The following is a 24,773-nucleotide window of genomic DNA, read 5'->3' on the forward strand; positions in this document are numbered from 1 at the left end:
GAATTTTTGCCAGCTGATGGTGAAGCATCGAGAGCTTGAGACTTCAGAACTTGATTCAATTTTTCTACTACATTTTCAAATTTAAATAACAGGCGCTATCCATTAGCCGCACAACCCTATCACACATGGCACAATTGTTCGATATTTTACCTGACACGCTGATAAGGCAAGTTTACGGGTACTCTAAAAAATAGTAAACGGAAGAAGATAAAAGATCACCCTTCAGTTCTATTAAGCGTAGTTATATATGTTAGCATAGTCAAATTGAATGGCTAAAATACGTTAAAAATACTTAAATAAAAAACGATAAAATTGCCTTTCAGCTGTAGGTAGTAGGTATAATTCACAGAATGGCGAACGTGATAGGACCCGTTTATATGTAAAAGATTTAGTAGAAACAATAACTAGAACATAGTGCGTGTATCATTATATGTATTTGTGTTACAATTTTTGTATAGTTTTGTTGCACAGACCTTTCCCTGACGCTTTAGAGATGAAATAATGTAAGAAGGAGCGCTAACACAGGTGAGGACTATGTTTGTGGAGCCTAAACAAAATCAGACAATTATAAATATTTTGCTTGTCTGTGTGTGTTATAGTACTTGTTCAGAATCCAGTGCATAATTTTCATTTCCTGTGGTCTGTTATGATATTACTCTTTTATAAATTTTGAATTACTCTCTTATTGAGCCACGCACTCATATAACTTTTTCATTTGCTTCTGTTTATTAACATGCTTGTGATTCTAATTATAACTAGCCCTCGAATAACCGCTTATTGATCGTGGGTTGATTTAGGAACTGTATCATAAGGTTTTATGTGGTATTACTTTCAGATGGCATTGGGAGTCCATCTAGTGATAGTCATAGGGTCTCAGTGGAGAAGAGTGACTCTAACACTTTTAAGTGTCTGCACTCTCTGGTATATGGCAATAACTTACTTACAAGTTTCTGACTGTCAGGTTTGAGAGTCTCTCTCGTTATTAACCCAAATTTTATGCCTTGAAAAAACTTGCCATGGACACTATCAGTTTTCAGTTGGTCCACTGAAACAGGCATACAGTTTAATGAAAAATGGCATGTTCCTAAGGAAACGTCAATCTTTGTGTCCATTTCTCTTAGTTGTTCCATGGTTATTATCAAATATACCACTAAACTATCAACCACATTGAACCCTCCTTTTATTGCTACAAGCACAAACTTGATGTTTCTGTGGATTATATGCCACTAAAAATCGTGTTTAGAACCTCGTCTAGTGACTAAATTGTACCTCTAGATTTCATTTCTGCGGGAAAAGCATACGTGCCATGCAAATTAGCGTAACTTTTTGTTGAGACTCATGTTTGTTTGCTTTTATGGACTGTGCGTTCCTGTGACAGCAGACTGAGGGAAAGTGCGTTAAGGCAGGAATCGCGGTGCCGTTACCGCCCTGCAAAGGCCGACATTGCAAACTGTATGAGGCTTAGAATAGTGAAACCAAGTTGTTTTGCGTATAACGCAATATATTAGTGCATAAGTCGATCCATATGGGGACACTACATTCTGTAGAAAAAAACATACATGTGGCACTTAAGAAACCTAATTTTGTGTTCACTACCTATATGGATTATGCATTCCTGCCTATTGTGTACGGTCCTAACATTTCTGCATCCCTGGCCAAATGCGTTTTTCACATTTTGTTTTATTTCGAAATATATGAGGTGGCAGAGTTAGGTGGGACATCCTGCATATATAACTCTCTGACTTTATTTAGAATCCACAGACGTAGTCTCTGATGTGGTAGCACTGCTTCGTACCTTCTTTCAGCTCTCCAGCGCTCGGGGGAAGGTCTACGCTACAAAGCTATATACAATTTGTAACACACGGACATACAATGATACAATATGGTCCAATTATTTTCTCTACTACATTTATTGTTAGTCCGTAGCGTTTCTGCATAATTTTAACAAACACAACAGATACACATAACAGAAGCTTTAGTCATCAATAACGTGTTCTTCACTATTAACAAGAATCTGCCGGCGCTGGAGTAACTTTTCGATTCCGCAACTGTAGAAATCATGTGGTTTTGAGGCGAGGAAATCGTCGAGCCATGTTTGGCAAGTATTCTCATCCGGAAAGGAAGTTTCTTGAAGGTTGTTCGATAGAGAGCGGAAAGTGTGAAAATCTGAGGGCGTAAGATCGGTTGAATAAAGTGGGTGCGGTATGACTCCTAACTCAAATCCTGTATAGTGATTTGCCAGTCTAGCAGAATGTGAGTGGTCTTTATCGTGGAGAACCATGACTTCACGCAGCCTTCCTGGTGGTTGTTCTTGAATTGCGTCTGCAAGACGTCTCACTTGTTGACAATAAATGTCAACAGTGATGGTAACATCTCGGCGAACCAATTCATAGTACATCACACCGTCGCTGTTCTACCAGATGCGTAACTTTATCTTTTGTGAAGGCCTTTGTATGTGGTGTTTCTGATTTGTTTGGGCTCAATCATTACTTTTTTCCTTATGTTAGCGTAAAGACACCATTTATTGACATCATTAACGACACAGGATAGGAATGACCGCTGATTTTTGGGATTTTGCCTCAGAGCTTGCGGTACCCATACACCCGATCGAGTACACTGACGTAGATCATTGTAGATCAATGTGTTTAAACGATTTTCATCAAACTGCATCACCTTCATGAACGTGGAGAGGCACTAATGTCAAAAAAACCCTCTATAATACTAGAATGTATTGTCATGCTCTGTCGACTGGCATTATCATTGTACACGTCGCAAATGTTTCTGCCGGTCTCCGCTGCTATCACCATTCTACTGAATTCAAATAGAAGAATATGTCGGAAACGTTCCGATTTCTCCACTTGGTACAGTACTTTCTAGCGTCTACAGCCCCACTCACTATCTCTAAATGATAAAATGCCAATATGTTAAGTCAAAAAACAACAGCAAACCACAAATAAAAAATGACAAATAAACCCACTGCAATCAGAATACCCACATGCAAAACAACAAAGGCTACTAACTTACGCGCGAACATAGTACATACATACATACATAGAGGTCCTGTCATGATCAGCATTCTATTGATTAAGTATAGTCGAATACTAATTTATTGTTTTTTATTTGAGTACTTTAAACGTATAATTACTGGAAAGTGTCAGCCATTCAGTTTGAATTTGTTAATGTTTGTAAACATCCTCTACCACCTCTATCAAAACTGAAATTTGTGGCCGAGCGGTTCTAGGCGCTTCAGTCTCGAACCACGCGACCGCTACAGTCGCAGGTTCGAATACTGCCTCGCGCATGGATGTGTGTGATGACCTTAGGTTAGTTAGATTTAAGTAGTTCTAAGTTCTAGGGGACTGATGACCTCAGATGTTAGGCCCCATAGTGCTCAGAAACATTTGAACCATTTTTTAAACTAAAATTTAATCTTTATTTCTTTTATTCACTAGCTTTTAGACTACCTTGCTTTATTGACATGTCACATAAAATATCGAACAATTGTGTAGTATGTGATAATGTTGCTCGGTTAATGGTTTGTGCTCTTATTTAATTTTGAAAATGTAATACGAAAAAGTTCTGAAATATAAAGCTCTCGTCGCTTCACCATAAACTGGCATAAATTCCGTAACACTCGATGTAGCAGTTACGTAGAACGAACAGAGAGGACATTGGGAGATGGGGCTATACTAGACATGGCCTGCACCTGAATAGGAGAGGGAAAGATAAGTTGGCTGAACTTCTTGCAGGAAATGTACAGGGACCACCACCACACAATGCAAGTTCCCTGTGGTTACTGGCGTCAGAGTGGCACTTCTTTAGGTTATAATCATGTTTCAGGCACCCTGTTTTGAAAGAAGTCACTGTAACAGAAGAGCCCCACAAGAATGCACAAAAAAGTAAGGTTAGCTTATTCCACCAAAATATTAGAGGACTGAGTTATAAGGTAGAGGAGCTTCCTGCCTGCTTGAAAAATTTTGAGGAAAAGATAGAAATCCTGTACCTATCTGAGCACCACATAACCACAGGGTTATAAATATTACATGTAAAGGATTATAATCCAGCAGCTTAATCATGCAGAACTAATATGGGAAAAGGAAGGGTTGTTGCGTATATTAAGACAGGACACAAATTCAAAAGCATTGATACAAGTAGATTTTGTAGTGATCAGAACATAGAAGTGTGTGTTTGTGAATTAATGCTGAAAAACAGTTCACTTTTAATTGTAATAGTATATAGATCCACACTGCGAAATTTTGAATTATTTATGAAGAACCTGGGTTCCTTACTGCGCTATCTGTCAGACTTCAGCAATAGTCAGTGGTTACCTAAGGGATTCTGATAGGAAAAATGACCTGTAAACCTTATCTGGATCCTACAATTTACTCTCAGTAGTTAACTTTCCAACATGGATGGATAAAATCAGTAGGTCCCTAATTGACAATGTTCTCTTTGATGAGGCACAAAGCAAGAAAAAATCTGTTTACCCAGTAACAAATGCTCTCTCTGATCATGATGCACAGTTAGTCAGGATAAATGACATAGAGCCTGACAGTGTGGATACACCTCAGTGGAAGTCAGTTAGAATCATTAATGACTACAGGGCAAATGGTTTTAAGAGTAACTTACAAGAAACAACCTGGGTCGAAATTTATAAAGAACCAAATGCCAATATAAAGTTTAATCTATTGCATGTTAAATTCATGTCAGTATTTGAAAATAGCTTTCCGCATAAGCTGATCAGAAGGGACATTAAACAGCAATGTAAAAACACATGGATCACTAAGTGGATTAAAGTATCTTGTGAAAGGAAAAGGGAAATGTATCTTTTCTCAAGAACAAGTGGAGACCCTGCAGTAGTTGCACACAACAAAAACTACTCAAAATTACTAAGAAAGGTTATTAAAAAGTCAAGAAACATGCACATAATGCAAGAAATCAGTACGTCAGACAACAAAGTTAAGGCAATATGGAATATAGTCAAGCAAGGGACAGGACAACCAACCACAGAAGTTTATAACATTACTACCGAATTGGATGGAAGGGTTATAAATAACAAGCCACAGGTAGCAAGTGTATTTAATAATCATTTCTTAAACATAGTAGAAAACATAGGGACCAACAGTTCAAGAGAAAGATCACAGCAATATGTTGAAGAAGTAACTCTCATAAAATTACATCATGTGAATGCACAACCAAGTTCTACTTCTGAAATTCGGAGGATCATACATTCTCTCAAGAATAAAAGCTCTTCTGGTTTTGATGGTGTTTCCAACAGAATGCTAAAGATTTGCTCCCATATAATAAGTCCAAAATAGGTAATGCATCACTAACTCAGGGCATTTTTCCAGAGAGACTGAAATATGCCATTGTTAAACCCCTCTTTAAGAAATATAATAAGAGAGACGTCAGTAACTACTGACCTATTTCACTGCTGACATCATTTTCCCAGCTTTTTGAGAAGGTGATGTATTCTAGAATAGTATCTCACCTTGGCAACAGTAATATCCTCAGCAAATCACAGTTTGGGCCTCAGGAGGGTTGCTCTACTGAGAATGCCATTTACATGTTCACACACAAGATATTACAAGCGTTAAATAACAAAATAGCACCGGTAGGTATTTTCTGTGACCTATTCAAGGCATTTGATTGTGTGAATACTGCCATACTGGCATACTGCCAGATACAATGAAGTTTTATGGGATTGGTGGTATAGCCAACCAATGGATCATGTGATAGCCAACCAAAAGAATTCAGAAAGTTGTACTTAGTAGTAATTCAACCAACAGAATCCAGGGACATAATTCTGACTGGGGGAAAAAAAAATCACATATGGGGTTCCCCAAGGCTCAATCTTAGGTCCACTACTGTTTCAAATATATGTAAATGATCTACCATCTAATTACAACATGCAGAAATAGTTCATTTTGCAGATAACACCAGCATTGTAATCACTCCCACTATATGTATGGAAATGGAAGAAATGGCAAATAAAGTTCTCAAAGATATCATTGACTGGTTTCCTGCAAATTGTCTCACCCTGAATTTCACAAAAACACATATTATTCAGTTCTGCACATCTAGGGGTACTGCACCAGTGCTAAGTGTAATACATGCTGAGGAAATAATACATAGGGCGGAAACTTCAAAATTCTTAGGTGTCCATATTAATGAGAATTTAAATTGAAAAAAAAACACATTTTGGAGCTCCTAAAACAACTTAGTTCAGCCATATTTTCACTTAGAACCATAGCAAATTTTGGAGAGAGAGAAACTAGTAAGTTGACATATTTTGCTTATTTTCATTGACTAATGTCATATGGAATAATGTTCTGGGGTAACACATCTTTAAGAAAGAAGATCTTCATTGCCCAAAAACGTGCTGTAAGAATAGTACATGGTGGTCACCCATGATCATCTTGTAACATCTGTTTAAGGAGATGGGCATCCTGACTACTTCTTCACAGTACATTTATTCCCTGACGAAGTTTGCTGTAAATAATCCACTACACTTCAAAAGGAGCAATGAGGTACACAATTAAAACACTAGAAGAAAAAATGACATTCATTACTCAACATCAAGGTCGTCTTCAGAACAGAAAGGGGTGCAAACACTGCAAAAATTTTTGACAACTTACCCAGTGATATAAAACGTTTCACAGACAGCAAGGTAAAATGTGGAAATAAATTGAAAAAGTTTCTCCTTGACAACTCCTTCTATTCCGTAGAAGAATTTTTATGTTTGTAACGTGTAAAAGGTAGTAGGTACGAATTGAGGAATTGCTAACTCAATCTTTATATTTTGTTTTCGTTTGTGATGTTTAGAGTACAAATAGAAGTACAAATTAATTTTCAATATGATAGTAAAATGACTTGTTCCACATCATGACGATTTATAGTGCAAAATCATCAATGAAATATGAAAATAACTAACAAGCTAATTAAAAATTTATGTTATCTATCGGTAACTGAATAAACCATATTAGTCTCACCATTGGTTTTATGTCCATATTCTATGGTCCAATGAAGATTCAATACAGCACTTTAATTGCATTTGTGCATGTTTGACAGACCAACATGTAGGGGATATTATATGTACACACAATTTTCCTAAGAAGTTGGCGAGCGAAAGAATGGCAGCAGTGACATCAATTCATACGCAACCGTATATTAGCGCTACACGCAGCTAAACATAGGCTCCATTATCGTACATCGTGATACTAAACTGATATATTTTGTAGTTATTTTTAAGGCAAGAATTTATCGGTAAGTAAGTGTATTTCTTATATTCATTACGTCTACCGATGCGGCGTTGATGGAGGAAACTACAGACTTACAAATTATTTCCCTTACAGATACTAAAACCGATCTTAAAGCATTTTACAAATGCTACTCTATTGAAATACTGACCAGGCGGAATCGTCTGTTAGCTGCACTCAAGATATTTGGCCGACAGATGTAGCATCGCATAAATAATAAAACCGCCAACTTTGTTAGTAGAAATCGCTAATGTCGATACTCTACAAAGAGTAATGCCCGCCAGTTTTAAAATCGCTGTTTATCATCTACCTTCATGCGGCTTTACCATAAATTATAGAAGGCATTATAGCAATAATTCAAAACTAGTATTGTCTTCTGCTCGGACTGGTACGGACACTGATCGATGTAAGTATAGCGGAAGCAGATTGCCGCCAAATTGCATTATGCCTTAGGATGATTTAATAAAGAATCTGGTGAAGTCAATTACATTCGATTTCAGAGTTTATATTGACATCCGCCCTGTGTATAATATGTGCATTAAAATCTGTATAAAAGTAACGAGTTCCTTTGGGGTAACGTGATATTTTATTTCAGTTATCGAGTGGAAAAACGAATACGGTACCTGGTAACGTAATGTTCTTCATATTATATTGTCAACCCGATTCTCGCTGATATCGTTTAGAGAACCCACAGGAGATAAATCGGGGACTGACTCAGAAATTAAAATTGACTGTTCACAGCTATTTAGATGAATATTCATGCTGTCAACTTTCCTTGCCATTTTTGTATATTTTACATTAAATACAACTGAGGCGCTGAGAACCAGTGTGGCCTAAAACACGTCATAGTCGCTTGTGAGGTGGCAGCGTATGTGGATGATTCCTACATCTGTCGGTACTATGGTGAGTCGGGTTTATCTGTGCAGCAGACTGCCGTTGTATGTATGAACATACACGAAAAGGTGTCTCAGTAATTTCTGTGGTATTTACTTCCATTTGGGTTCGACAACGGTGTGCCTTAGGCTCTTATAGTTCTCAGTGCATCAACTGATTACGAGCACAAATACGTTATATAAGTTACGTTATACGGACTGAGAAAAGCTATGTAATAAAACGTTCTGTGAAAAATAATATTCTACTAAGGAATTCTTGAAAATTCGCCCACATCGTCGTCCAGATGCCTTACATGGTCATTTTACTGTTTTTATCACCCGCTAATAATTTGTACAGTTCCCTCTTTGAGTTTTTAATGCGTTTAATTTTCAGCTCGCGAAGTGGACGTAATTATGGTTGATCGATATGATCTTGCAGCAAAGTATTGCATGTGAAGTTTCTCAGACCAACTGACCTATTACCCAAATGGGTATTTTTTCTGTAATTCATACGACGTCAAACTAGCAAAAAGTATAGCGAAGTGCCGTTTCTAACAGGTGGCAAAATCGTTGATTTCTACACGCTGAACTGGAAGCATCCTAAAAAAATTTAAAACCCAAATCGACGTATATATAATGTCCATCAGTTACTGTTTCTACCTACTGTACTGTATTGATAGCGTCCAAATAGCAAACAAGTACGAGGCCTGTTAAATAAGTTCCAGAACACTGCCCACAAAATTTTTGTACACTTCCCTCGTACTTATTGCACATGGTCTCCTTGGAAATACTCTCCTCCAAAATTGATACACAGGTCCCGGCGCCGTTTCCACTCCCATAAGCAGTCTTGGTACGCCTCTTGCTGGATCTCGCGAAGCACTGTCTGCGAATTTTATTTTATCTCATCTGTCGTTGCAAATCTTCTTCCTTTCAACTGGGTTTTCAGCTTCTGAAAGAAAAAAAGTCCACAGAGGCCGGTCTGGAGAGTACGGAGGATGAGGCATCACAGTGATTTCGTTTTTTGTGCAATGGTCACGCACCAACAGAGATGAATGTGCCGGTGTGTTACAGTGATGCAGAACTATGAATTGTCTCGCCACGTTTAAGGCCGTTTCCTTCTCACATTTTCTCTCAGGCGTCACTACACGTCCCGGTTGTACCATCAATTAACAGTTCCTCCTTGTGGCACGAATTTATGTTGAACTAATCCTTCAAAGTCAAAGAAAACTATCAGCATACCCTTGACATTTGACTTGACCTGATGAGCATTTTTTGGTCTTGGAGAGCCTTTCCCGACCCATTGTGAAACTGAACATTGGTCTCAACAACATAACCGTAGACTCATCGTGTCATCACCATTACGATTCTCTGAAGGAACATCTCGTTCTCATTTGCGCGATCCAAAAGCTCTTCACAGATCGCGAGGCGAAGATCTTTCGGTCTTGACCCATGAGCGGTGGGACGAACTTGGCGGCAACATGATGCATTCCAAGATGCTGTATCACGGTTTCATGACATGACCCAACTGAAATGTCATGTTCTTCTGCAATCTCTCGGACAATCAGTCTTCGATTGGCACTCATATTTTCGTTGACGTTCCTGACATGAGCGTCATCGGCAGACGTCAAAGGACGTCCTGAACAAGGGTCATCTTTAATTTCCGCCCGCCATTTTTAAACAGTGGGAACTATTCGTAACACCGGACACGGCTGAAGCACTCAACCGTAGGCTTCCTGCATCATTTGGTGCGTCTATATAAAGGTTTTTTTGGGTTTCACGCAAAACTTAATGCCGACGATATGCCTCTCTAACTGTGCCACCTCCAAATTCTCAGACTGTGCGACAAAACGTTCTGCTCAACACAGTACTGAACAATAATTCAAAGGAAACAAGAATGAAAACATTGAACACAGGCGTGTGCAGGAATGCCAACCGCATTTTGCTCCAACACACGATTGGCGCGAAATTACGAATGTTCCGGAATTTTTTCAACAGACCTTGTACATTCTGCGAGAGACATGTCAAAAGCAATAACGTGACGGAAAAACAAACTATAGTACAGGGTGGTTATAATTACAGTTTCACTATATAGAGGACCCTCATGAAAAGTGTATGACTGTAGGACAATGTAGAAATTTTTTAAGATATGTGGAAGAGAAATAACGTGTAAACCATTGAAATATTTTAATTTCCACACGAGAGATTTCAAATCTAGCGATCTTGGTGGTTACATCTGATGTGTTGCTAAAGGAGGCCGAAATGCACGCGTTAAGCTCACGCAGACTGGCGTGAGGTCTGGAACAGTTAAGAGAATTTATAGTAGCAAATAAAGTACGTAGTTGATGTAATACTTAACTTTAATCCATAATTGGAGAACATCGCTCTTGATGATACATTAAGTACAATCTCAATATAAACTGGTAATGGCACCTTGCTAGGTCGTAGCAAATGACGTAGCTGAAGGCTATGCTAACTATCGTCTCGGCAAATGAGAGCGTATTTGTCAGTGTAGCTTCGCTAGCAAAGTTGGCTGTACAACTGGGGCGAGTGCTAGGACGTCTCTTTAGACCTGCCGTGTGGCGGCGCTCGGTCTGCAATCACTGACAGTGGGGACACGCGGGTCCGACGTATACTAACGGACCGCGGCCTATTTAAAGGCTACCACCTAGCAAGTGTGGTGTCTAGCGGTGACACCACAACTTCGTTCGGAACGATCGGTCAGTGATTCGGTTTTCTTTAGAAGCGTTGCGGGGTAACCGAGTGATTTCACGGGCTATGTGAGCTGGTGCTCCATCGTGCATCAAAACAGTCGAGTCCGAAGCATCTCTCTCCCGTAGAGCTCGGGCCACACGTTGGCGAAGCAGATCACAGTAACGTGTACCGTTCACGCTGCATGCCCTTTGTCCGTGAGGTCTGAGTTCTTCAAAGGAAAATAGACCAATCATGAAGTGTACCGTGAAGAAACACCAAGGATCGACGCGGTCACTATGCAGGAGGACTTTATGAACGTTCGTTGGCGGGAACGATCCCCAAATGCGACATTTATGAGTGTTTACTGTCCCAGTGAGCGTAAAGGGTACGTCATATCTCCACAAAATGTTCCAAGGTAACCAAAAAGATCACTGGATGTGAACCCTCTCATGTGCAAATTAAAACGTGTTTCTTTCATTCGTTATTTCTCTCCCGCGTATCCTTAAAAATGTTTTCGTAAAATTTTCGTTGTCCTGTGATCACTCGTTTTTCGTGGGGGCCATTTCAAGTAGTGAAAGTTTAATTACGTCGAGCCTGTAGTTCCCGCTCTGCATGAAGGGTTCTGAACTTTTCCAAGCAAGTTAGCGCGAGATGAGCGGCTTATTGCTTCGCGTGTCTGCCAGTTATGATTTCTCAACATTTCTGTTACACTCTAAGGCCACGAAGACAAGCCTGTGACCATCTGCACCAGACTTATTTGTCTATGCTAAGTGTCTGCTGCCACTCGAACCTGACATGGGCGCCACACGGCTGAGCAGTGGCCATGAAAGAGAGATGTGCTGCAGTCTGTTTCGTAGATAAACTGCAGTTACGAAGTATCCAGATAATGAATCGTACTCTGCCATATGTTTTACCTGTAATGGTGCTAACAGCAGTGTTCCATTTCAGGTCCTTATTAAGCGTTACCTCAGTATGTCAGTATGACATGAGTGTCTGCAGATCAAAGGATTCCACAGTTTTAGGTTTCATGAGGTGGACTAGTTTGTAACGCTCCACATTAATAGTTAGTCAGCAACCAGTACATTAGGCTGATAGTTTGTAGAGATGTAATTGGCTCTTAATGCCATTTTTATCGGATAGAATACTGCGATAAGATAGATTGCTACTAATACGTAACTCGAACAGCAGAGATGTTATTACGCTGTTGTGGGACACGTGGGATATTAATTATTACTTTAGCTCACTCTACATGAACGACAACATGACGCATCACAACTGTCGAGAAATTTTATATCCTATCGCAAACATATGCAGGCGTCCCGCATTGTGTCCTTTTTTTTAAAAAAAAGCGTCGACTGCTAAATCAAAAGCTTTCTAAAACTGCATTAAGGATATCGTGTATGAGAAGGGTGAATTATGTTTGTTCGCATTTGCCATGTTGTTGGCATACATCAACATACTACAATGCCCAAATATACATTACTTGTAGGCTAGACAGGTTTTGACTCTTATGTCATTCTCAAAAGACCTTTGAAAAAAAGAAACAATACACACCTAAACACACTTGTCCAATTTACATTAAATAAACACTTATTAACAAAACATAAATTAAAAGTGCTACTATATTACATCAGGATTCAGTACGAGAGTGCGTCTCCAAAGCCTCCTACTGGAGAGTTGGTTGTAAGCAGGGCTGGTTTCTTAATTTTTTTATTTGTTTTTCCAACTCCCCATGACGTATTTAAAAGTAGTTTTGATGTACTTAAGAAACAGATCACTTTGAACGGTTATCATTACTATTTTTACAACTTTTTAGATACTTTTAAATTACGGCTAAAATATAATCCCTGATAATAATATTAATGGTTTTATTCATCTTCTGCTTCTGTTGCCTGTCCATTCCGCATGTTGGTGACCATTGTTGACATATTACTTTACCTTTCTCGAAAAAGTTCCCCACTCGTGTGTGAAGTACGTATCATTACGTTTCCGAGCCACGGTGTTCTTCTTTTACCAAGTAAATTACCTTAAAGAATATTCTACGTTATTTTGTACCTGTTCTTATTCCTCATTCACAATAATATCCTAGGTCTACGTTCGTCATAGACTCGAGCTCACTCGTGCGGGAACCATCAGCCGCGGCACGGCCGTCGTGGCCATCGGAGCTGCCGGGAGCCTCACGGCCTACATTTTATGAAATAGAATTACTTCTAAAGCAAGTGGTGCAAATACCTCTGGACGGAATCATTGAGGTCTACTTGTCGGTCGTCAGTGGTACGGTTTGTATCAAGTTTCGAAACGTCGGTATGTCATTCATACAGGGCTCGGCATTAGAGCCGTATGAATGTTTGAACTGCCATTAGAAATAGCTGCGGATCAAATTAATGTCTCTATTAAATACAAAGGCAAAATTAAGCAACATTGTCGAAAAGTGAACATCATTTCACAAATGTCCGCTCCTGCACGGTGTTCGGCAAATCAAAATCGAACTGCAAAAACACATCCTGTCTTACCTCACTATCTGTGGACACAGGGCGTTGTTTGAGGGACAACTTCGAACATGTACAGGTTGCAATTCTACGAGATATGCCAGTGCCCAGTGCATCTAAAGAAGAACAACCTAATTCCATCCCGATGAACCAGAAAGCCCCTCGAAAACGACAACGTCATCAGCAGCGTATGTAGCAGCAGCCCGCGACAACATACCCACGACGTCTACTTCCGAAGTAGAATTCAACACCGACAGTATTATCAACGATAGCGTTGTCCCCATGGAGATCAGTACCACCGCGGAACCTATACCGGACAACGGCTATGCAACAGAGCTGACCAAGGACGCACAACAAGAGCAAACAAATGTCGTCGGAAAAGAATCGGCTAACAAAGAAGATCAGACGCAGAATGTCGTAGAGAACCTGAGTCTGCCTTCAGGGAATGAGGAAGCTCCATTAGTTGGACCGTCCCCGAAGAAGTATGAGAAGCTTACGATTGCCTGCCCTAATACTGAAATTGTAGTGCCCATATTGCGTGAGGAGGCCAAAAGAAAACAGGCCGCAAGATCAACATCCGTTCAGCACTCAATTGGGTGGACGATTCTGAAAATGTGACTGTCGACCATGAGATGACGGAAGAAACAAGAGAAATGTTGCTGGTAGCTCGACAAGATGCAATATCCAAGGAAGGCATTGTATTTACATCAACCACCTGGAGCGGAATTCGGACACTTGGATATGAACCACAAAAAACTCCACTCTGCAGGTGACTGACTGAATCACTTCCTTTGGACCGATGCAAGCTTATAAGTACTTTGAACATTAACAGAATTGTCTCCCAAGTTAAAATCTACAGCCTTAGACGGTATTTAAGGGCTGATGACCTCGATATTATCTCCTTGCAGGAAACTGTGTCCGGTTACGAAGTCATAGTCAATATAGGAGCCGAGCCTGGCACTAAGATCTTGTATAAAGAAGGTATCAACTCTTCTACCCTGTCCATCTTGCCAGCCAGAAGAGGCATTTAGGCTGAATTCCATGACTTTCTTTGAGTCATCAGTCTTCTGACTGGTTTGATGCGGCCCGCCACAAATTCCTCATCTGTACCAACCTCTTCATCTGAGTAGCACTTGCAACCTACGCCCTCAATTATTTGCTGAATGTATTCTATTCTCTGTCTTACTCTACAGTTTTTGCCCTCTACAGCTCCCTTTAGTACCACGGAAGTCATTCCCTAATGGCTTAACACGTCCTATCATCCTGCCTTTTCTCCTTGTCAGTGTTTTCCACATATTCCTTTCCTCTCCAATTCTGCGCAGAACCTTCTCATTCCTTACCTTACCAGTCCATCTAATTTTCAACATTCTTCTGTAGCACCACATGTCAAATGCTTCGATTCTCTTCTGTTCTGGTTTTCCCACAGTCCACGTTTCACTACCAAACAATGTTGTGCTCCAAACGCACATTCTCAGAAATTTCTTCCTCAAATGAAGGCCTATGTCTGATACTGGTAGACTTCTCTCGGCCAGGAATGCCCTTTCTGTCATTGCTAGCCTGCTTTTGATGTCCTCTTTGCTCCGTCCGTCAGTAGTTATTTTGCTATCTAGGTAGCAGAATTTTTTAGCTTCATCTTCTTTGTGACCATCAATGCTGAAATTAAGTTTCTCGCATTTCTCGTTTCTACTACTTCTCATTACTTTCATCTTTCTTCTATTTACTCTCAGTTAATATTCTGTACTCATTAGATAGGTAGTTCCATTCAGCAGATCATGTAATTCTTCCTCACTCTCACTCAGGATAGCAATGTCATCAGCGAATCGTATCATTGATGTCCATTCACCTTTAATTTTTAATTCCACTCAGTTACCTTTCTTTTATTTCCATCAGTGCTTCTTCGATGTACAGATTGAACAATAGGGGTGAAAGACTGCTTCCTTGTCTTACACCATTTTTAATCCGAGCACTTCGTTCTTGGTCGTCCACTCTTATTATTCCATCTTGGCTCTTATACGTATTGGTTATTACCAGTCCCTGCCTGTAGCTTAATCCTGTTATTTTATTTTTATTTATTTTTATTTTTTTTTTAGAATTTCGAACATCTTGCACTATTTTCTATTTTACATCGCCCTTTTTCCAGTTCGACGAAGCCTAAGAACGTGTCTTGATTTTTCTTTAGTCTTGCTTCCATTATCAACCGCAACGTCAGAACTGCCTCTCTGGTACCTTCACCTTTCCTATAGCCAAACTGATCGTCGTCTAACATCCTCAGTTATCTTTCCCATTCTTCTGTTTATTATTCTCGTCAGCAACTTGGATGCATGATCTGTTAAGCTGATTGTGCGATAATTCTCGCACTCGTCAGCTCCTGCAGTCTTCGGAATTGTGTGGATGATGTTTTTCCGAAAGTCAGATGATATGTCACCAGATTCATACATTCGACACACCGACGTGAATCGTGGTTTTGTTGTCACTTCCCCCAGTGATTTTAGAAATTCTCATGGGATGTTATATATCCCTTCTGCTTTATTTGATCTTAAGTCCTCGAAAGCTCTCTTAAATTCTGATTCTAATATTGGATCCCCTATCTCTTCTAAATCGACTCCAGTTTCTTCTTCTATGACATAATATAATTCTTCCCCCTCATAGCGGATTTCAATGTACTCTTTCCTCCTATTCGCTCTCTTATTTGCATTTTGCAATGGAATTCCCGTTGCCTTCTCAGTGACATACTCCTCTTCAATGTCCTTTGGGTCCAGCGCGCGAGCTGCGAGGAGAGTATTTTACACCGGAGAGATAGTTTACTTACCGGCTTGGGCCTGCCGTTGCTATGGGAGGTGGATTCAATTACGTTTTGCGTCACACGTACCAAACGCTGACTTTTAACTTCATCCAGGAGTTGCAAGCGTTACAAACAGAACTACAGTTAGTAGAAGCATGGCGCAACTCCAGTCCAAATGAGGTCACCATACCCATTTTACATCGACGTCCGCAAGTAGGATTGACCGAATACCTGTGAAGCAAGATCCCTTGGTAAACATGGGGAAGTGCGAGTATTCGTCTGTCAACTTCGTCGATCATATCTCTTACCACGTGTTCACTAAACAAACTTCTCAGAGGCTGAAGTCGGTGGCAATTCTATTGTAGCCTCTTACATGCTGAAATTCTAGAACCTGAGATTACGACAATATGGTTAATCGTTGTGTCGCACAGACCAATGTAACTGACGGGGGTTATTGATGGACACTTTATACCAAGGGGAAAATCATTAACAGCATCAAACGTTACGCCAGAAACAGAGCGCGCTGGGAGAGAAAAACCTTGATTTACGTGAGCTATACAAAGACCACAGTAACCTGGCCAATAACATAACGCAGGTACAGCGCGTACAAGGTAGAATAACATCCTTTGATGGGACAACCCGCGGCCAGCAATCAAACTGGTGCACGTGACCTCACCAACTTCTCTAAAAAAAAGGGGTCTTTTTATCACATTGTTAGACAGTTGCATACAACGTGCAGAAAGCTTATAGACAAGTCACAGGACGACAATGGCACTTCATGTGCTCAGAGCAGAATAGTACTTCGTGCACGTCTCCGTCTCAGATTGAACGCGATTACCTTTTTAATGTTCATCTTCTCATTACATTACAAAGTATACAATTCCATATTTTAAACATTCACCTCGTGTTTCGTTGGCTAGTGAAGGAAAAGCTGTTGGTATTACCTTGTTGCTTCCCGTCACTTCAAAATTAACAGACCTCATTGTTAACATCGATGGCAATACTCTATAGTTTCAAAACAAGCTGAACATGGCCTTTATGCTGCAAACCAAATTGTTCACACCAAAGTTACACACATTGTCCTGACGGTAATTTGCCTTAATCTCCGTTCTCTGGATGTACATCATTATTTCAAACTGTAGCAACCTCTCGTGATGTGTCACCTAACACAGCCAATACTTGCCCGGAAGAGAGGCCCTTGGCGGCTTGGAAATGACCTATCACTTAACGAAAGGCATCTACAATAAGTGATCGATATCTTTAAACACCAAAATTAAACCTCACGATACTGTTATTATACCAATGCCTCCATATGTCGCAGAGGCTCTCACAAAGAGGAAGAACTGCCTAGTGGCGAAAGTTTAGGGCAAAGGAAAATTTTGAGAAAGATTCTGGGCCCATCAAAGAAAACAGCGAGCACAGAAGGCGTCTCAACCATGAACTATACAGGGTAATAGGGTTATAGTACAGATATTGCTACAATTGGTATCTTCAGTGTGTTGGTTTTTTCTCCCTCTGCATCTAACGGGCTTCCTACAAACACACCACAAAATTTACTCCCTGATGTTTTCAGCATGGTCGTAACTATGCTATGAAGTTCACTACGCTTGTCAGTATAGGATATTTGTTTTGCATCCACGCATCCCCACTTCAATAGGTGGCCTGCTGCCCAGGGGAAGATAAGTGTTAATGGCTTGCTTGTGCCATCTTGATTTTGAGGTACTAACCAACCTAAAAACATACGAATCGTAACAGTTACAATTCTTAGACATCAAATGAAGTACATATTGATGTAATGTTGTTCAGTAAACTGTCGTCAGTCATCAGTTGAAATATCTGAACTCATACCCTTAGCATCCTCTATAAACACGTGGAGTCTGCGTCCACAGCTGAGTGGTCACTGCAGCGAAATTCAGTGTGAGGGGCCTGGATTCGATTCCTGCCTGGTTTGGAGATTTTATCTGTGTGTTACGTTGTATTCATCGTCATTGCATCTTCATTGACACTGAAGCCACCAATGTGAAGTTAACTAAAAAGACTTCCATAAGGCGACCAGTCCACCTTGTAACGGAACTGAAATGATGGTGGGCTGACAGTAATTTGGAGCCCGCGCGTCGGAAATGGGCGCGCTTGTGTGAGACTGCCAGGGAGTGCACCCTGATGCCATCTATTGGCGAAACTGGGAATTAGCGCTGCCTGTCAGACAATGCACTAAGCTCTCAGAGTCAAATGTATTCTTTTTCTTGGTAATTATAAGTTATTACTGTATAATTTAATGTTGTAAAGCGCTAGTAGTAAATTATTATGACTGGTATGAACTCCAGGGTAGTAAATATAAATATTCTTAAATACTAAATGATTTCGGTAAAAAGGTGGTAGGGGAACGCCTCCACTCTTGGTGATACAAGCGTAGCTAGGGGTAGCTGGAGACACAGGGACTGAACAATGGAATGGCCTGGGGAGTGTTGACGTGATTGGACGTGCGTAACTGTGCTCACGCAAAAGTGATTGTGCAACAGTGAAGAGGCGAATATCGTCGCCGTTTTTGGAGTAAAACGCGACGAATGGTTGTTGAAGCCGCCTTTATGCCACTGGGGCTGATTGTAAGAGTTCCTGTGCCCAGATTTTATGGCGGACATGCAGTAGCTTATACGAGTGCTACAGCTCATAGTTCCAGCCGCCATTAAGGGCATGAGGCGTGAAGAGCTGCGTTAGCCACATGCATCTCACCACCAGCACCGACACGTCTACCCAAGGCAAGACTTTGTATACATGTAAAAGGAGAATACCAGTTTTCTTTTATGCAAGTGCAGAGGACAGAATATAGTAATGAGTAAAATTACGACACATGTTGTTCATTGTAAAGTGTAGTAACCTCAAACATAGTATAGTGAAATCAGACTGAGGCCACCATCGCCTCTTTCATTTACAATTCTTTTGGTTGTAGAATACTTTAGCGTATAAGAGTGTTGAAAAGAGCAATGGTCACACCAGAATGAGTCGCCTATTTATAGTTACTTAAAATTTTCTGAGCAACCTTTCAAGTAAAGTCACTTAACTAATTCTGTATCAATGGTCCAAAGAGTAATATCCAAAATCATTAAATAAGTTGAAGGATAGAATTTTGTTAACTGAAGTTGCATAACCTGTCTTGGTAGTAATTACCAAGCCAACTCACAGAAATTGAGAGAGTATTTGCTTTGTAGAATCATCTAGAATGATCAGAAATAGTAATATTCAGAATTAAGTTTAAATTCAACTCAAGCCATTTCACTTTGAAACGAGCCCAAAAATTGATTTATTCTTTTGCTCCTTCAGAGCTGGCGACCGTAGTTATAAGTATTTTCAGGAGGATTCGACGGTAAGTCTGCTGCTCTCGTCGTGCTGATAGGATTATCCACTGCTGCTAGCAGTGGTGATTGGATACATAAGCTCACTACCAAGTTAAGTGGGTCAGGTAGGCAGTGTTACCGTGTGAACTGTAGGGCACTGTAGGCCGTGGATCGAACCCGTTCAATCATCACAGCTCTTAGGGAAATAGTCCGGTTAGGAGTGTACTAATCATTAGGTAAATACTGGCGAGTAATGGTCAAAAATGTATACGCAAGTGAATTTAGCAAGGTCCACGTAGCACCTAGTTAATGTGGTGCAATGGCGAGGGTAGGAGTGGAGTAAAAGTGAGCTGAGCTTGTGGCAGCTGTGCTGGATTCAAACATTAACTACGTGAATTCACTACTGCCTCTTACCATTGGGACTGAGCTATTTCCAGTTAAAATACGTAGCAGTAAGCGCAAAGGCGTGACAGCTACAAGTCCGTATTGGTTTTATACATACGGAATTGGGAAGTGGGTCATTCCGTCAGTGGAGGGGGTTAAAACAACCGAGTCAGTGGAGAACATACCCCATTTACTGATGGAAAGATTCAGCGGTTCGGTCGCAACCTGACAAAAAGCCCTAGCCACGTGCACATTTCATTTCAACATGTAGGGAAGATAAGTGATAATCTTCACGAAAAAAGAAGAAGAAGAAGAAAGATTATCTTTTATGGCCACTTGACACGAATGAGTGCAGGAAGGATGTCCAAAAGAATAGTAGCCTACTGCCAAAATAAAAAAAAACCAAACGGACATTATTATCAGAAGTCGAACAAGATCTACGAGAAATGGGTATTCAGGAGCCTCATCCGCCAAGGAAGAATTGTGAACGAAGAAAGATTTCCAGAGATAATCAAAGCTGAAGAGAGGGGACGCGTGGACCCAATGGAGAAAATAACAACACCTGAAATGAATAGGGTGACAGTTAAAGCTCGGAGAGACAGTTGAACTGATGTGATCCCTAGTTAACCGAAATAAGGAAAGAAGAAAAAGATTAGTTTACATCACAGAAAATTTAGAATTAGCAATCTGGGAAGTGACTGTGTGTAACACTTCCTTTTGAAAACTAATAACTTTGTTACCTTTAGGAATAGATATAATTAACCGCATTGTATCAAGGAAATATTCCTCTAGCGTAGAAAAATTTCGCATTAACTAAGATCCACAATTCGGAGTGCAAATATTTTCCTACGACGCAAGGAGCCTCTCCTAGCTTCGAGCAGTGGGCTTGATACGAGAAAACTGAGTGTTCCACCAGACGTCCGCGACCACGAACAATATTCAAATCGTTTTGTAGTAGTCTGCCAGCCTTTGCCAATATACCTCTGTAATCAGTCTATGCCAGGCAGTCTATGCAATCAGTCCGTGGTAGCCTGTGCGGACTGTTTTTATAGAAGTGTTGAGTGCTACTGACAGGAAATTTCAAACTGATTCCGTATGTCTTAATTTCCAGAAGGCATTTAACACAGTAGCATAAAGCGGCTTGTAGGGAAATTCCGTGCTTATTGAATATCGTCTCTATTATATGACTGGATTCTTGATTTTCTGTCAGAAACGTCACAGTTCGCAGTAATTGACGGAAAGTCATGGAGTAAAACAGAAGTGATTCCTGGCGTTCCACAACGTAGTATTATAGGCCGTTTGCTGTTCCTTATCTATGTAAACGATTTAGGAGACAATCTGAGCAGCCGTCTTAGGCTGTTTGCAGAAGATGCTGTCGTTTGTCGTCTAGTGTAATCATCAGAAGATCAAAACAATTACAAAACGATACACAAAAGATATCTGTACGGTGAAAAAATTGGCAGTTGAGCCTAAATAATGAAAAGCGTGAGTCACCCACATGAGTGCTAAAAGAAATCCATTAGACTTCGGTTACACGGTAAATCAGTCAAATGTAAACGCCGTAAATGCAACTAAATACCTAGGAATTACAATTACGAACAACTTAAATTGGAAGGTACACATAGAAAAGATTGTGGGAAGGCAAACCAAAGACTGCGTTTTGATGGCAGAACAGTTAGAACTGCCTACACTACGGTCGTCCGTCCTCTTTTGGAGTACTGCTGCGTGGCCTGGATCCTTACAACCAACACGTTTTGCATTATTGCAAAATAGGCGGGGAGTGTCACTGATATTATATGGGATTTGGGGTGGACATCATTAAAACAAAGGCGTTTTTTGTTGCGAAGGAATCTTCTCACGAAAGTTCAATCACCAGCTTTCCTCTCCGAATGCGAAAATAGTTTGTTAACGCCGACCTACATAGGGAGAAAGGGTCATCGTAATAAAATAAGGGAACTCTGAGCTCACACGGGAAGATATAGGTGTTCCTTTTTTCCGTGCGCTGTTCGAGGTTGGGATAATAGAGAATTATTGTGAAGGTGATTATTATGAATAACAACCAGCTACACTGCTCTGAAAATTGTTTTTCTTATATACATATCATTCACGGTGAGCGCATTTTGGCATATTGCCACCATCAGGTGCTCCGTAAACACATAAGTAAGCAATGGTCTTAATATAATGGTCTGTAACTATGATCAGAAAAGCTATAATAGAGCGGTAGTTGCTTTTACCTTATATGTTACATCGTTGCTGTAATGTCCTGTCTTTTTTAGAATCATTACTTTCTCTTAGGTGTACACTGGAGATGTATATTTGTTTTTAGTTGGTTTTCATGTAAGCTATTTTTCTGACAGCTTGGATGAGAGTGAATCAGCGACATTTCATTTTTACATAGTTACCATTATAAATGTGTGAAATTCAGTTGTTTCTTATTATTTTTGTAGTTTTGCTTCTAATAATGTTTTTGCGTCGAGTTTATTTTAGTCTCATTTGAGATTTTTATTTTCATTTTTTAACTTTTTCATAATAATTTTGTTATTTTCTATGATTTATGTTGGTGTTATGCCGAAGTTTTATACCCTTCATGTTGGTATCGCTGTTACAATGGATATGTTTTATTTAGCGTCTCTGATTACTACTATACACGTTTTATTGATTTATAATGTGAATAAAGTTTTTTTTATGTTCTCTTTGTGCTTTAGGTAGGTTTGTTCGTTCAGTAAATTTGTAGGGTTGCTGTATGCATGTGAAGAAATTTCTGTTTCGTCAAGGATGTTCATCAATGTTTCCTTCCGGTTATATGGAGGATTTCTAGGGCTCCGTTTATAGGTTTTACGGCGCGTTTTTCTGTTTGTAGTTGAAAAAATGTGGTTGGGTTGTTTTCTCTTTTTCTGGTGTGCTCTTTTATAATTTCTCTTGGAATACATAGCTCAGCAAAACAATTATGTCTCCATAATTGTAAGACAATTCTACTACAGTAAAACACAACCAGAACGGCACAACATACATAAATACATACGCCACTACGACACGGTGGTGTTCTCTGAAGCACTGTATGCAGCAGAGACCACACTAATTCTAGGGTATACACGCATCAGACAAGTAAAAAAAGTAGAACGGTAAATATTGAGGAAAATATTTGGCCTAACTAACAAAAATGGAATAAGGATCAAGAAACCTACAGAGGACTATACAAACACAAGGAGACAATCACAGAAAAGATTATAGACGCAGACTACAATTCTATGGACACCTATACAGAATGCCATCACACAGACCAAATAGATCTTTGACTGGGTAACCCCTTAAGACAACAAATGTGTGGCAGAGGTAAAAAACGAACTAAACCAACTCAACATCACACAAGACGTAATAAATGACAGAATAAAATTCAGAAACATCATTAGGAAAACTAAACTACATGAGATACACTGTGACAAGCGAACAGGCGTAAAATGGACCGAAGAACGCAAACAAGATCACAGCTGGAAGATGACAGAAATTTGGGCAACTGTAAGAGGTCCATGATTAAGGAATTTGTTGTTAGCGCATTCGAGCAGATGTAATTTCGATGGATTGCTCACGCGCTGCCTGCGATATGTTAGCTATCAGAGAGTCTCAGACCAAAGAGCAGTGTTGTATGCAGTAAGAACTGTGTAGCAGTAGTAGTTGCTTGCTAGCAGTCTGGTGTATCGTGTTGGCTGGGCCGGTCGTGGTGGAGCGATGGCGGAGCCTGAGCGTTGTAGTATAAGGTAAAAGCAGCCTCGCGCATATGTAGTATTGTTATATCAAGTCCCATGTAAATGTTTTAAAAAATCTCTTAATAATGGTCTTTCTCATAAAAAGTAACTTTTGACAATCATTCATTTCAGTTTACAGAATTTACTAATTTCTCCAATCCTTGGTTATCCCGATTATTGAAAAAGAAAAATCAGTTGTTTCTTTTCATACATGACAAATCTATCGGCCAGCATTGCACTGAGCTGCGCCAGAAAAATTTCTTATAGGAGCAGATATATACGCGTACAGTCAATTATTGAAAGGTTGTAAGTGAGTCACATTTTTTTATTGAGAGATTAGTCACATTTTATTATTGATAGGTTACGCAATTTATTTATTGGGAGGTTACACTAAATGTCAATGTTATAGTTATATATTTTACTGTTGGGAGGTTTCGGAACTTATCTGTTGGGCAGTTACACTGAATGTGAATTATAGGATTATATTTTTTACTGTTGGGAGGTTATTACATAAATATCTTTGGGAGGTTACACTTGTCAGCAACCTGCCAGGATCATATTTTTGTGAATTTCTGAGAAGTAGTCAGTTATATATTTGCTCTTATTTACTTAATTTTAAATGTAGTTTGCATCTGGCGCAACGCATTTACTAACTTGTCACTCTTTCTTTCACAGATCACCGGCAATTTATTGCTCTTTGTTGCAATTGTATTTGTTCCATTTTTGCTTTGTCTTTGTTTCATTTTGTGCTTAACTCTGATTTGTGAAAATGCCGCGAAAAACTGCTAACAGTACATCGCGATGTGCAATGAGTGAAAAAGCCGACTCGAATAATTTGATCGATAATACTAGCGACACTCAGTGTAATAGTGATAATCCTCTAATTACAGATAACCAGTGCGTGCCGATCACTAGTATTTATTTTGATCCTAATGATGAGCAAACAAATTCAATTATGTCCAGAGTAAATGTAACAATTGATGACGCGGCACGTTCCGTTACAATGAACGCTGTCCAGTTTGACACGCCTAATTTGCAAAATTTACGTAGCGAACAGATAATTGTTTCTAACGAAGGTGAACAATGTACTCAAAGTACGTCAGATTTATTTGATTCCGGTGTAGTGACCAACAGTGCACATCCAATTGGCAAACCTTTTCAAGAATCACAGAATGACCAAATGGTTACACAAAACGTGACAAATGCAGATACACCATCACA

The sequence above is a fragment of the Schistocerca cancellata genome, chromosome 3 (assembly GCF_023864275.1).
Source record: "Schistocerca cancellata isolate TAMUIC-IGC-003103 chromosome 3, iqSchCanc2.1, whole genome shotgun sequence".
Taxonomy (NCBI): Eukaryota; Metazoa; Arthropoda; class Insecta; order Orthoptera; family Acrididae; genus Schistocerca; species Schistocerca cancellata.